General features: G+C 29.5%; 3 long non-coding RNA genes across 3 annotated transcripts; 1 reads left to right on the forward strand and 2 right to left on the reverse strand.

The window, feature by feature from the left end:
- Nucleotides 1-312: 312 nt before the first annotated feature.
- On the reverse strand, nucleotides 313-2,370 carry LOC147656746 (uncharacterized). The gene is made up of 2 exons (XR_015293643.1): nucleotides 1,740-2,370; nucleotides 313-996 (listed from the first exon to the last, which is right to left on the reverse strand). It is a non-coding gene; the product is annotated as an uncharacterized LOC147656746 (long non-coding RNA).
- Nucleotides 1,888-4,531, forward strand: LOC105737028 (uncharacterized). The gene is made up of 3 exons (XR_015293641.1): nucleotides 1,888-2,188; nucleotides 2,857-3,171; nucleotides 3,791-4,531. It is a non-coding gene; the product is annotated as an uncharacterized LOC105737028 (long non-coding RNA).
- Nucleotides 4,532-10,361: 5,830 nt separating this feature from the next.
- On the reverse strand, nucleotides 10,362-12,122 carry LOC147656747 (uncharacterized). The gene is made up of 2 exons (XR_015293648.1): nucleotides 11,880-12,122; nucleotides 10,362-11,745 (listed from the first exon to the last, which is right to left on the reverse strand). It is a non-coding gene; the product is annotated as an uncharacterized LOC147656747 (long non-coding RNA).
- Nucleotides 12,123-12,824: the final 702 nt, after the last annotated feature.

Genomic DNA, 12,824 nt, shown 5'->3' on the forward strand with positions numbered 1-12,824 from the left:
ATTCTAATATTCAAAAATTTAAGAATTTAGAATAGAATAAAATAAAATCATGCAGCAAGTTTTGGGGAGAGTTTAATCTTCGAGTTTGTTATGTATTCAGTCGTGAAAAAATTATTCAATGTTTTTAGATAGAAAAAAAAAGATATTTTTATTTTTTTTATTTGCTATACGATGTAGAAAAATTTAAAAAAAAAATAGAATTCAAGATTGTAAAAATTGCTATATGATTTTTTTTTTTTTTATGTAATTGTTCAAAATATAATTTTTCATTGGTTCACTTGTGCTGTATATAAAATTTTAAATAATATTTGATTATCCGAATTCTAATTGAGCTTTTATTTATTTATTTCTATGGTATAAAATAAGTATAACATTTTATTTTGATATATATAAAAATAAATCATGAGATCCGAAGAATATTAAAATAAATAGAAAATATTAGAAATCTGTGGCAACAAGTGTAAAATATTAATAAATATTTAATATTTTTATCAACCATTACGATGAACCATAAATATATCATAAAGATAAAGAAGGCTCGATGATTTTTATTATAAAAAAATATCGTATTAATAATCGAAAATAAAAATAAAACCTTCTTTTAATAATTCGTTAATAATCAAAACAAATATCAATTTGTAAGGAATTTAAATAAATCGCTTATCGAACTTTATGTTCGTTCTATTTAAAAAAAAAAAAAATACAAGTAGCTTTTAATCAATGAAGGAAAATCGATAAAATAAATACAGAAACGAATAAAAATTCCACACTTGTCCGTCTAAGTCCCCTCTTTCCGCATTCATCTTGTACATTTATTCGATTCTTCCCGGAATCAACGACGTGCAACCGGAGAAAATTAACTTCGCAAGAAGTTAAACTTGCACGTTCGAAAGTATGATTGCATTAAAGCCGCCGAACGAATCCGCGTAAATTGGAAAGAGTCTTGGCGCGTGATTCTTTTCTTGATTTGTGTATCCTGCGTTAATCTCCTCTCCCCTGTCCAACAAAACATTTTACCAATTTGAACAAATCACGAAATGAAATTATAATGAGCTATAGATTAATTTGCCTGTAAAATAGAGAATAATTTTTTCGATGCTTCTGATAACTTTATTCGTTGTTGAAAATTTAATATTTTGTTATTTTTTTAACGGTTCCACGCGTAAAAAAATTTTTACATGTCTATTTAAGAGTAAAATCTATCGCAAGTCGCTCTCAAATTTTAAAAAAATCCTCACAATCGTACATATTAAATAAAATTCGTAGAGGAATGTTTATAAAAATACGAGAATTTGCAAAAAATTTTCTAAACGATTAATTTTTTTGTATACAGAGTATACCAAAGATGCTGATACAAGGTGAAAAAATAATAAAATAAAATTTCTTCATTTAATTTCATTAAATTTGTATCAATTATCGATAAATGTTCACATTTAGATACAGATATGAAAATAAAAATCTAAGATATATTATATCTAATTAATAAAAATATTGTATTTGAAATCTCAAGTAAAAAAAATTTTATTCTATATTTTTGATTATCTTTTCATGTATCATCATCCGTGAGACATTTCAATAATATTAATAATAAAAATTATTAAGAAAAAAACAAAATTATTTTCTAACATCTCTAAAAAATGAAAAAAAGAAAAAAAGGTGAAAATGATAAAAAATTCAAAACGAATAATAAATTATCAGGAAAAATATTTCCACTCGATTTATATCGAATTTTACTATACCTCTATTTTGTTGTTGTACTGAAATCAATTATATTCACAATATTTAATCTTTTTCGACGTATCAATTCGTATAATATTCTCAAAAATAGTCTTTCTCTCCTAAATTTACTAAATTTACGCTATTTCGTGTAAAAACTTTACGACTGTCGAATGTCAGCAAATTCACTGGCTACGTAACCTCGTAGAGAAGAAATAAAATAGTTTCATCGTCACACGTGAAATCGTAATTTCGTTTCGACATTCTTCGACCATCCCTCTGGATCGCGATACATATGTATTTATTTTAGAAATTGGCAACAATATGAATATCTTTGTTTATATCGCGGAAAAATAATGAAAAGAAGGAAAAAGAAGAATTCGAAGTTTTTTTAACCATAATGGAATTAGAAATATAAGTAGAAATAATACAATACTTTCAAGCGAAGACTGATATATGAAAAATTGAGAACGTAATATACGTTTATGCTTTTAATGAAAAATAGTTTCTTCTAATAAAGTATACTTTTTTTGTAATTAATATTTTATTATAAAATAATTAAAAAAAATTATTTGTCACGATTTCAAATTAATTAATTAACCTTAATCTTTTGACGCGACGCGACGCGACGCTTACCAGAGTATACTGCGCACTGAAACGATCGGTCGTCTGTATTCGGCGATTGTCGACTAAAGTCGGGGATCGGTCGTATTTATTCGGTGTTTGTCGACTAAAGTCGACAATCGTACCGAAAAGGTTATTGTATACATAAAGTATAGGACAAAATCTTTTGATATATTAAATTTTTATTATCTTAAAAATATAAATATATCTGAGAATAAAGCTATGAAAAATTACTTTTAAGAATTATTTTTCGCCACATTCCATTGAGAATGAAAATTATTCTCAACGTAATTTCGACTTATAAAAAATATTCTCAAAAATAACAGAATTTTACTCTCAAATGTATCTTTGCATTCTAACACATAGATTTGATTTGTCAAAAACATCTTACATTTTTCTTAACATATATTTAATATTTAAAAATATTAATTATTAAATTTCACATATCTCATTGCATATATATGAAACAATAAATCTAATGATATTTCATATTATTCAAAATCATATAATGAGCAGAAAAATCTAAGAAGCACGAAAGAAGCCACCTCTCATCTTTTAAATCCCATAAAACAAGTTGGAAGAGAACACTTCTGAGAATATCCAGATAACCTCCCCAATGATCCCTCAATCACAGCGAGCTTCCCACGCTGCTATACGAGTAGACGCATCGATGTAACGCAAGCAAGAATGTCGTCTCGTGAACGGTAAACTTTTAAACGGTTCGAACAACTCCGTAAACAGAATCCATAAGGAAGCCATCTTGCGTATGAAAGTTATAAAAACTCGTTCCACCATGCCATTCTTACGCGTTCGACGCGTTAAAAGAGAAATGTAAGTGAGAAACTTGTTTAAAAAAAAATTTCAATTTTTAAGATTAAAAAATTGACGAGTAAAATATTTTTTTTAAAAATAATTTCTCGAATAATTTTATAATACCAATGATATGTATCTATGTCTACAAATTTAAAATATAAATAAATATATATTCTCGTCTATAAGTAATATTCGTCTATAAATACCTATTAATTTTAAACATAATCTTATCAGCTTGGCTATGTTTAATATCGTAATTATAAAATTTTAAATATTATAGATATAATAGATTTTCATAACGATCATTTATTTTATTCTAAATCGTCCAAATCTCTACAATCTTATAAAATTTGAAAGTACTTATAATATTACAATATCCCATATTTTTCTTTAAAATTTCATGACGCAACACACTATAGAATAGAATATAAAATTTCTATGATGCACATATTGCATCACTGGCATTTAATGTCTTAAAACATTAAATTGATTAATATCAATATATTATACCATTTATAACATTCATTTACCGTTAAGTATCTAATCAAGTGAGTGTTATAAACGTGAATGTACATTTCTTTTTTCCCAAAATTAAATTAATTAAATTAAATCACGATGTAAAATTTATTTTTTATAGAACGTTACTTGGAAATCGTGGAGATAGGGAATTGATCGTTATCTTGATGAAACGACTACGATACGAACGACTTTTTACGGCGACCGTTTCGAGGAGATTAATCAATACGAATTTCGTTTCCACATGTTGAACCGCGAAGTGGACGACACGTGACTGAAAAAGGAAAGCAATTCGTAAATTGAACTCGCGCGCAGAATGGCTCTCGATGGCGCCTCGTCGGAGATGTTCAAGAGGCCTCGAATCGTTTGAGGATGATGTGTTGTTCAGATATCGTTACAATGACAAAAGTGCAAGAAAAAGAAGCTTTTTATAGGAAAAGTGAATTCGAATGAAGTTTTAAAGTTTTTTTTTTTGTATAGGAAGATTTGTATACATTATTGATATAAAAAAAATTAAGTTTCTTTGATTTGAGGTTAAGTTGTTGTTCGTAAACGAAGAAATATCATATTCGATAAAATTGAAACTATTTTTTTAGTGTATAACAAATATTTTCAATATAAATTATATTTTAAATATACTAAAAATTAAAAGAACACTATATACTTTAAATTTCCATATATCTATAAGATAATGGTATTGAATTTTTGAATTTTGGTTTCAGTAATACGCATTTATGAAAAATTGTAAATCTCTTAATTACATTTTGAATCTAATTTTTTGAAACCATCGTATCAACATCGTAATTTATCTTTAAAAAAACCTAGATTTAAACATATATAACAATATATTTGAGAAATTCAACATTTTGCCCTTTCGATTTATTCTACCCAATATATCCTTTCGTTTCGAATTTAAAACGTTACTTTATATTTTTATTTATCGATACGTTTTATTTATTCAGGCGGTAACATCCATTCTCAACGATTTTCGATATTCTTGGTGGCACGACAAGGAAATTTAGCGGAAAGTTTCTTAATTACCTTGTTTCGCTTATTTCAATGTTTGCAGTATCGCTCGAGAAGGCCATTAACAGGTGTAATAAAATGGAATGGCACGATCTTCCCTTACAGGCATGCGAAAGAAATATGGAAACGAATTGACCGTGATCCGCTTGGTGAAAACTCGATGCACACGAGAGAAATACACGATAATTGTTGCGTGAGAATCGCCTGCTACGTTTCGTACAATTACCGGCAACTTCGTTTCCGCCTCGCTGGAGGATTCTCGTTTCTATCACCGTTTATCGAATCTACCCTTTCTACGAGTGAATCCAAAGAAATTGTTGAAAATAAATTTTAGTAATTGTTACTAAATGATTGGGTTAATTCTAATTTTGATAACGTCGTTCACTTATCTTCTTTAGAGGTTTAATTTTTTGTTTCTTGTAGGAATATGATATTTTAATTAAACATCACGATCATTTCTGAAAATTATTTGGAAATTTAGATAAATTGTAATCTATAATTTCTCATATTAACGGTTTAAAAAGATAGTGTGCAATAAATTCAAAATACGTTAAAACGAATTTCATACAAAATTCAAAATATTCTATTTTTCTTTTCTATAAATACGATAAAGAAAATAATTTCTAGTAATCTTTGATATTCTTTAAATAATAAAAATGCGATTTTTAATATAAAAGCTAAAAGAAAAAGAAAATGAAACGTAATTATTGAAATCATAGAATTGAAAATTACCAAATTCTTTTTTACATTTGCAAAGGAAACTCGATATTCTCTTTTTTCTATTTTAATGCAATTCTTCTAGTCTTTGTATTGAATGGTATGAATTTTCTAAACCTAACTCTTGATTAATAGACTGAAGTCTTTAAATAAAAGAGAAGTTGAGTTGAATAAAAAGAAATTCAAATCAATTCTACTGTCTACATTCAATGTGTTGTGAGGAGACCTAGTTACAATATTGAACCGTTTTAGATATAGCAATAGATTTCACATCAAAAAGATTAATTTTAAAATTATGTTGATTAAGTTATTAAGTTATTAATTCTACTTTTCTTTATAACAACTAAATCTAAATCTCTAAAACGTTAAAGAGATTAGGTTAGTTTAGTGACAAGTTATTGACAAAATCTTTAATTTGAAGAAACATACAACACAATTTTAAACATAACTTTTACTTAAGTGCAAGAATTTAAGTATAGTAAAAGAAACTTTGAATTAAAATATATCTTAAAAGCAATTTGCAAATCTATACTTTCTAAAATAGAGCCACAATCATTTCTTAACTTTCATTTCTATAATTCTATTTATAAGATACGAATTTGCAAAATCATCTCAATCAATTTTATAACCATAGATGTCCTAATTTAAATATCAAAAGCAAAAACATTAATTTAAAAAAAAAATTGTAGATACTTACAATCATAAAAGCTTGAGCTAAGGTAAAAAATGACGATAATAATAACTAGCCTCAATATTTACTAGCCTAATATCAAAAAGTGACAACACTCAACAAACAATTCTATAACCACGATATCCTAACCTTAATACCAAAAGATGAAACATCAATTTCAAAAAATTTTATTCGCTCTCGAAATCACAGAAACTTGATCTAAAACAAACGATGATACAATAATACTTCGACAGCTCTACAAACGCGATAATCCTAATATCAAAAGTCGAAACATAACTTTATCCTCAATATCAATAGTTGAAAGTCAATTTCGAAAAATTTCATTTACTCTCGAACTATTACAGAATCTTGATCTAAAATAAACAATGATATAACAACAACCCGACAACAATTCTACAAACGCGGTATCCTAACCTCAATACCAACAATTGGAACGTCAATTTCAAAAAATTATACCGGCTCGAAATCACAGAAACATGAATTAGCTAAACGCAACGACAAAAACGGCGATAGTTGCTTTGAAATCAAAAATAATAAGATCCCGAAGGATTAATTTTTTTTTTCACAGAGACAGTCTGCACACACGCGCGCAATGTTTCATAAAGAGGGAAGCTCCCTGTCGGAGAAGCGCGGCGCACCGCGACGAAATTAAAACAGAAAGGTTGGCACAGCGTCAAGGGAGCACAGCCACGGGTAATTGAGCGAAACAAATTCGACGCAACGCCGCCGAGTTATCGCAGCAACGGAAAAGAGCCCGAATAGTCCGTTCGTAGAAACAATGATCGCCTGTTACCAGATATGAATGAGATACCTTTGTCCATACGGCGGGAACACGTCACATTTTACCTTCCGCTGCGTTGGAATAAGACGAAGGATAAACCGGAACCGACCGATGATAAAATTATCATCTACTGTTGGGAAATAATTCTCGATGAATTCGTTTGTGTTTGCATTAATATCATTTTATTGCTTTATATGGTTTTTTTTTAGTTTTATTAAGCTATAATTTTTCATGTGTTATTAAATATCGATTATTTTATAATGTCAAACACTTGTTGGAGTTAATGGAAAAATAAATTTACACGTGTAATGTGTTTATAGTTTTTTTTTTTAGAAAAAAGCGATAAATTAAATAATATTTAGATTAAGGTAGAAAAAATATTTGGATATTAAGAAAATTGCATAAATTTTATGTTTATGTTTATGAACATTGTATACAAATATTAGAATCAAATTAGATACAATGGTTTAATATGTTAAAAAGATCGATCCAATAATAATATTATAGGAATATGTATAAGCAATAATCATTTCCATACTGAATATTAATGTATTTTATATTTAACTTGATGAGTTTTTTTTTTATATGAAATTTTTTTCTTTATTATATAAGAATATATAAAGTGTATAGAAAATGAATAAAATTTGTTCGTTTGAAGCTTAAAAGTTCGTGAACTATTTCTCAATTTTAATATATGTATATATATGTATATCCAATTTCAACTTAAACGAAAAAATTTCACTTGTTATTTATTAAAATTTTAAAATACTTTTTATTACACCCGTTTCAAAAAAAGGTATGAATTATGCAAATAATATTTCTTAGTATTTTGCATATGAAAAATTTAACATGAATTTATTTAAAAACTTGAAATTCTATTTCTATGAATTTTAAGATACCTGGCATAATGCATTGAAATTTTATTGTCCAGAATATATTTCCTTTTTTTCACGAAAGAAACTCTATATTAGATACAGTTTTTGTCAATAACAGGATTAGATTTCAAATTCGAAAATGGTGCCACGTACAAACGAGAAACCGTTTAATTTTACTGTTTTATTAATAAAGTTGCAATCGTCGAACATCTTGTATCTCGAATCCGGGGTACGATGTTTGCAACAGTAAAAATCGATAAATATGGTTTGTACTAAAAATATAGTCCTTAGTTTTTCCAACACGCGAAGCTGCACGAATAATTATTGAATAAAGAACGACGCTATAAGCCAACGACCAACAGTAACAGCCATATATTTTCAAACTATTATATCTTGTATAAGTCAGAAACATACAATGTATAATGAGAACAAGAAGCTGGAATTTATATAATTCCTTAATAAATATCAAAGACGTAGAATTACACGGTTTAAGTATAATATATAATATAATATTATACGAAATATCAAATAATCTAATATATTTAAATTTAATTATATCAATCCTTAAAGTCATTTAATCTATCTTAAATTTTCTCAAAAATTATACAAAACAATATTAATTATTTTATAAAATTTGGACAAAACTTTAAACAAAACTTTCAATTCAATGTTATCACTACAAAAAAGATTAAAAGATTTTCCTTCTACAACGCAAACAAATATAAGAACATAATTACAATTGCAGTATACCGCCGTTGATTACGCAACACAGGAAGAAAATCGAGTTACCTTCATTTAAACTTGCGGCATCGTTTGATTACTGCAATCGAGAGCAACTATAGGCATCAATTTTTAAACACGCTTCCTATATCTCTAAGTACTTTTCTAACCGCAGCAAGGGATCGTAGAAACGAGGATAGGAACGCAGGAGGCAAGATTGGCTAGACGATGAAAAAAAAAAAGAAGAATCAGCGAACGCAAGAGAAGAATAAAGAGGAAGAGAAAGAAAGAGTGAAATCGGAATAGTTGTCAGCTCGTCGGTGATAGCAGTCGGATGCATTATGAGGTCTCGATGTGAATTTTCAGGCCGCGGCTGAATTCGCATTTTCCAACTGAAAAATGATGCGTCGCATCCGTGGATACACCCCCCTAACTCCACAACTCTGTATCTGTTTGTTCTCCATCCACATACATATGTGTAACGGATATTTACGCTGGACTCAAGTGTCTGCGCGAATGCTACTTGCATACACGGTCATATTTGCCTGCATCTTCATCCGTACCATCTATCCGTGTGCATGTATATATAGCATGTGTTTAGTAGTGTCCGAATATATAACCTCAAATTCGTCCGGTTATATGACCATGAGCTATTCCCCACTATTCTTCAATATCATTCTAACGCGACCTTAAAACTGTTCATGACTTAATAAATAAGCCTTAATCGTTTTTTATGTACCAACTTTAATGTTTGTTTTAGCTCTAGATTCTTCTAGACAAAAATATCTCCCAAAAATATCTCCACGAATATTAAAAGTGTGTACGTTTCCGATATACGACGATTACGAGTGGCCACGATCGGTTCCGATCTGTTCCGATCAATTCCGAACGTTACTGGATATAGTCGAAAGATACGAGACCAGTGCGTATGCGTAAAATATAGGTTATTTCGTTCAAACACGACGTACTCGAATCCATCGACGTCATACGAGACAGAAATTGGTGTCGATTGCGAGCCAACCCCGAGGAGAACAAACTGAGAGCGAGACGATCGAAATGGAAAGAATAGCGGAGATGCGAGGGAAAGAATAGAAAAAAGAGAAGAGAGTGGTGTTGAGAGGACAAGCAGACAGAGAGGGAAAGAGTAGGAAGTCCATTCGCGCCTACTTCATTAACGGAGGCAAGGGCATCGCGGTTGAAAGAGATTGGAAGGTCGGCTGCGAAAAAAAAAAAGTAGAAAAAAAAAATGGAAGAAGGACAAGCCTTGAGGGGAGAGAAAAAGACAACCAAGTCGTGACGGTCAAGTCGTGTTTCAGCTTAATCGACTTACGATTGGATCGAAGATATAACCGCGAAAACGTGAGCGCAGAAACCGACCGAGGATTTGAAAGACTTTAAACGAGCCCTTGTTTTTTTTTTCTCGTCGACATTTCTCTCGATGATGAGACGAACCGAGATTTACTTTCATCTTTATACTCTGGAGCCAAATGAATAATAATAGCTGGAATATCGGGAGGAGATACACGCGCTTAGGGAGTAATTTAATCGTCGCAAGTTAGAGAAATATCTGGAGGATGTGTAGTTACCTTGTTACGCTTATTGATGTCGCGAGACATCGAAGTGAATGTTACCGGGGGAGTAATTCGCAAGGTTGGTGCGACCTAACGTGAATAACATATACGCATGCTAATAGAAGTAGGTCATTTCTTATTTAAGAGATGACTTTAAACATGTTTCAATTTTTAGATTGTTCAAAAGTTTCCGAGAGTTGAGATTGCCAGATTTATTTAATTGAATTTTTCAATCTATTTTAAAAGATCTATTTTAAATAAAATTATATCGAAAAATTGAATTAAATAACGTTAAATTTTTTGTTTAACAATTTTAACACAATTTAGAATTTAATTCATTTTTGTTCACACTTTTCTAAAATATTTAACGAAATAAAGTATTAATTCAAAATTAATTTTATCTAGTTCTAGAACTAGAATATTAACTGATTCAAATTAGTTTTTTTTTAGTCTTTTAGACAAAATTATTTTTAAAGAGTCAGCTATCAACTAATCAAAACTATTCGAAACTAGTTTCAAGTTTTAATACATGTCAGTTTCTAAGAATTTAAATTCATTTTTATCCCGGTCCCATTCATTCCTTAAATATTTAATTAAACCAACCCTCCGTGGAACCTAAATTTTTCCCGATTTACGCTCGAGTATAACCCCATAAACGTTCTCCTAAGTTAACGTCATAGAAATTGGGACAGAATTTCCAGACGTTCTCGCACGGTTACATCCGTCCATTAACCGAGGATTTTAAACGATTATCCCGATGGGACGAACGAAATTAACAGAGAAAAGTCAAATATCCAAGACCCGATCTGAGATTATCCTTCAAACTGTCCATACGTGCACGCGTGTGTTAATTTATGATTTTTCCCGCGATGGGTAAATTACCGACATCATTTGCCGTCATAAATCTTCACCGGCTTAATGAAACTTTCGCTGCGCTTAATTATGAGTTGAAATTTTCTTTCAGCAAGAAAGTTGTCCCTGATTTCCACGCCCTTCGCGAGATAAAATAAAAACGCTATTAAATTTTCTTCTGTCGCCAGATATTGCGCTCCACTTGGTTAAAACTGGAAACATTACACGGAAATGAATATGTTTTTTTCTCCGCCAGTCTTTTCCTCTTCGTTTCTTCTTCCATTCGTTCCCTTTTCTTCGGTTTCTTCTTCGTGTTTTTTTTTTTTTTTATCTCTGACCAATCGGTTCCAACCGTTGTTGCCCACCGTGAATTCAGTTTCTCTCGCAAGACCTCGTAAACGACGAACACTTTCGACGGTTTCAATTTCTTACCATTTCGATCAAAGATTTTTTTCAAATCGCACCTTTCGGTCGAACCTTTGACGTTGCATTAGCAGCAGTGTCTGTATGAGAATTTTCTTCTTTGCTATACGCACAATAGCTCTTTCCTCTGCGAATAGCGAGCTCCTTTAGACAATATGTTCACAGTTTGTTTTACACTACTTTCTTCCTTGCTTCGCATTTCTTTTTTCAGACCTCTTTCTTTCCTTCTTTCGAAACGGTTATTGTTTTCCCCTTTCTTCTTCTAAACGTATAACATTGAACAAGTTTCTTGCAGTTATTTAACCTAAAGCCTCTGTATTTGCGCGTTTTTCCATTTCTCAATTTACCCATTACTTTGCACTTTCTCTTTGAAATTGTACTTTCTTATCCTAGCCTTTTTTTTTTTTTAATAGCAGCAAACTGTTATAAGAGAAGTAACAGATATAGAAGAGTAATGCAAAAGTAAAAATATAATTAATAATAATTATTATTCTTGCCAGGGTTTTAAGAAAATTATTTTTAAAAATATTTAAAAAGGGAAATCTGTGCTTTACTTTGAGGCGGTTAATTAACTCAAGTTTCTGTATTTGTATAGCTTTCCATTTTTCAATTTAGCCATTATCTCATACTTTCTTGAAATTACTTCTTTATATTTCTGAGTAACTTTCAAACAGAAATTCAAATAAACGTTTCAAAAAAAGTAGCAGATACAGATCAGAGCAAGATATAGTTGAGTAAAAATATAAATATCAATCTTGATAATGCATAGCAATTATTAATAGTATCTGGTAACATATCTAAAAATAAGGAAAAACAATTTTTTAGAAATACTATATTCCTATATTGTTATTACGTATGTTATAAATTATATAAAAAAATTTATTAAATTATATAAAAAAAAAACTTACTATTAATTTTCACACTATATATCAGAATATATCTTTCTAAAATCAATTAGAGATTTATTTGATACAGATACTATACTGATAAAAGATATATACTGATATTTTTATACAAATAAAAAAAGAAAAAAATTCCAAACACTAGATTCGAACATGCATAGCCATAAATCTAATGTAAAATCAATAGTTAAATATCAAACTCTCTCTCAATTGCAGCCTGCAATGAAAAAGAATTTTTAATAGGCAAAGTAATCAATGTGATACTTTCATTTCGATCTAATCGATCAATTGAATGCGTTCTATCTAACAAACATTCTATCAAAACGAATGGACATGTTAAAAATTTCATGTATTTAAAATATAATGTAAAATCTTTCCTCGTGTCGCTGGCTTAACAATTTCATGTGTAAATTCTATAAAATCTACATTCATTAAACTAAGTTTAAACGATCAAAACTTGATTAATAAAGTTTAAGTAATTAATAATGGAAGAAGAACTTCACAAGTGGCAAATGACCAATAAAAACTTCTTTAACGATAACTAAATTAAACTATATAGTCTATATGTGTTAGAGAAATTGTAATAAAAGGAAAATG

Source organism: Apis florea, unplaced genomic scaffold (assembly GCF_048593485.1).
Source record: "Apis florea isolate Af1SG1 unplaced genomic scaffold, ASM4859348v1 contig_3496_pilon, whole genome shotgun sequence".
Lineage (NCBI taxonomy): Eukaryota > Metazoa > Arthropoda > Insecta > Hymenoptera > Apidae > Apis > Apis florea.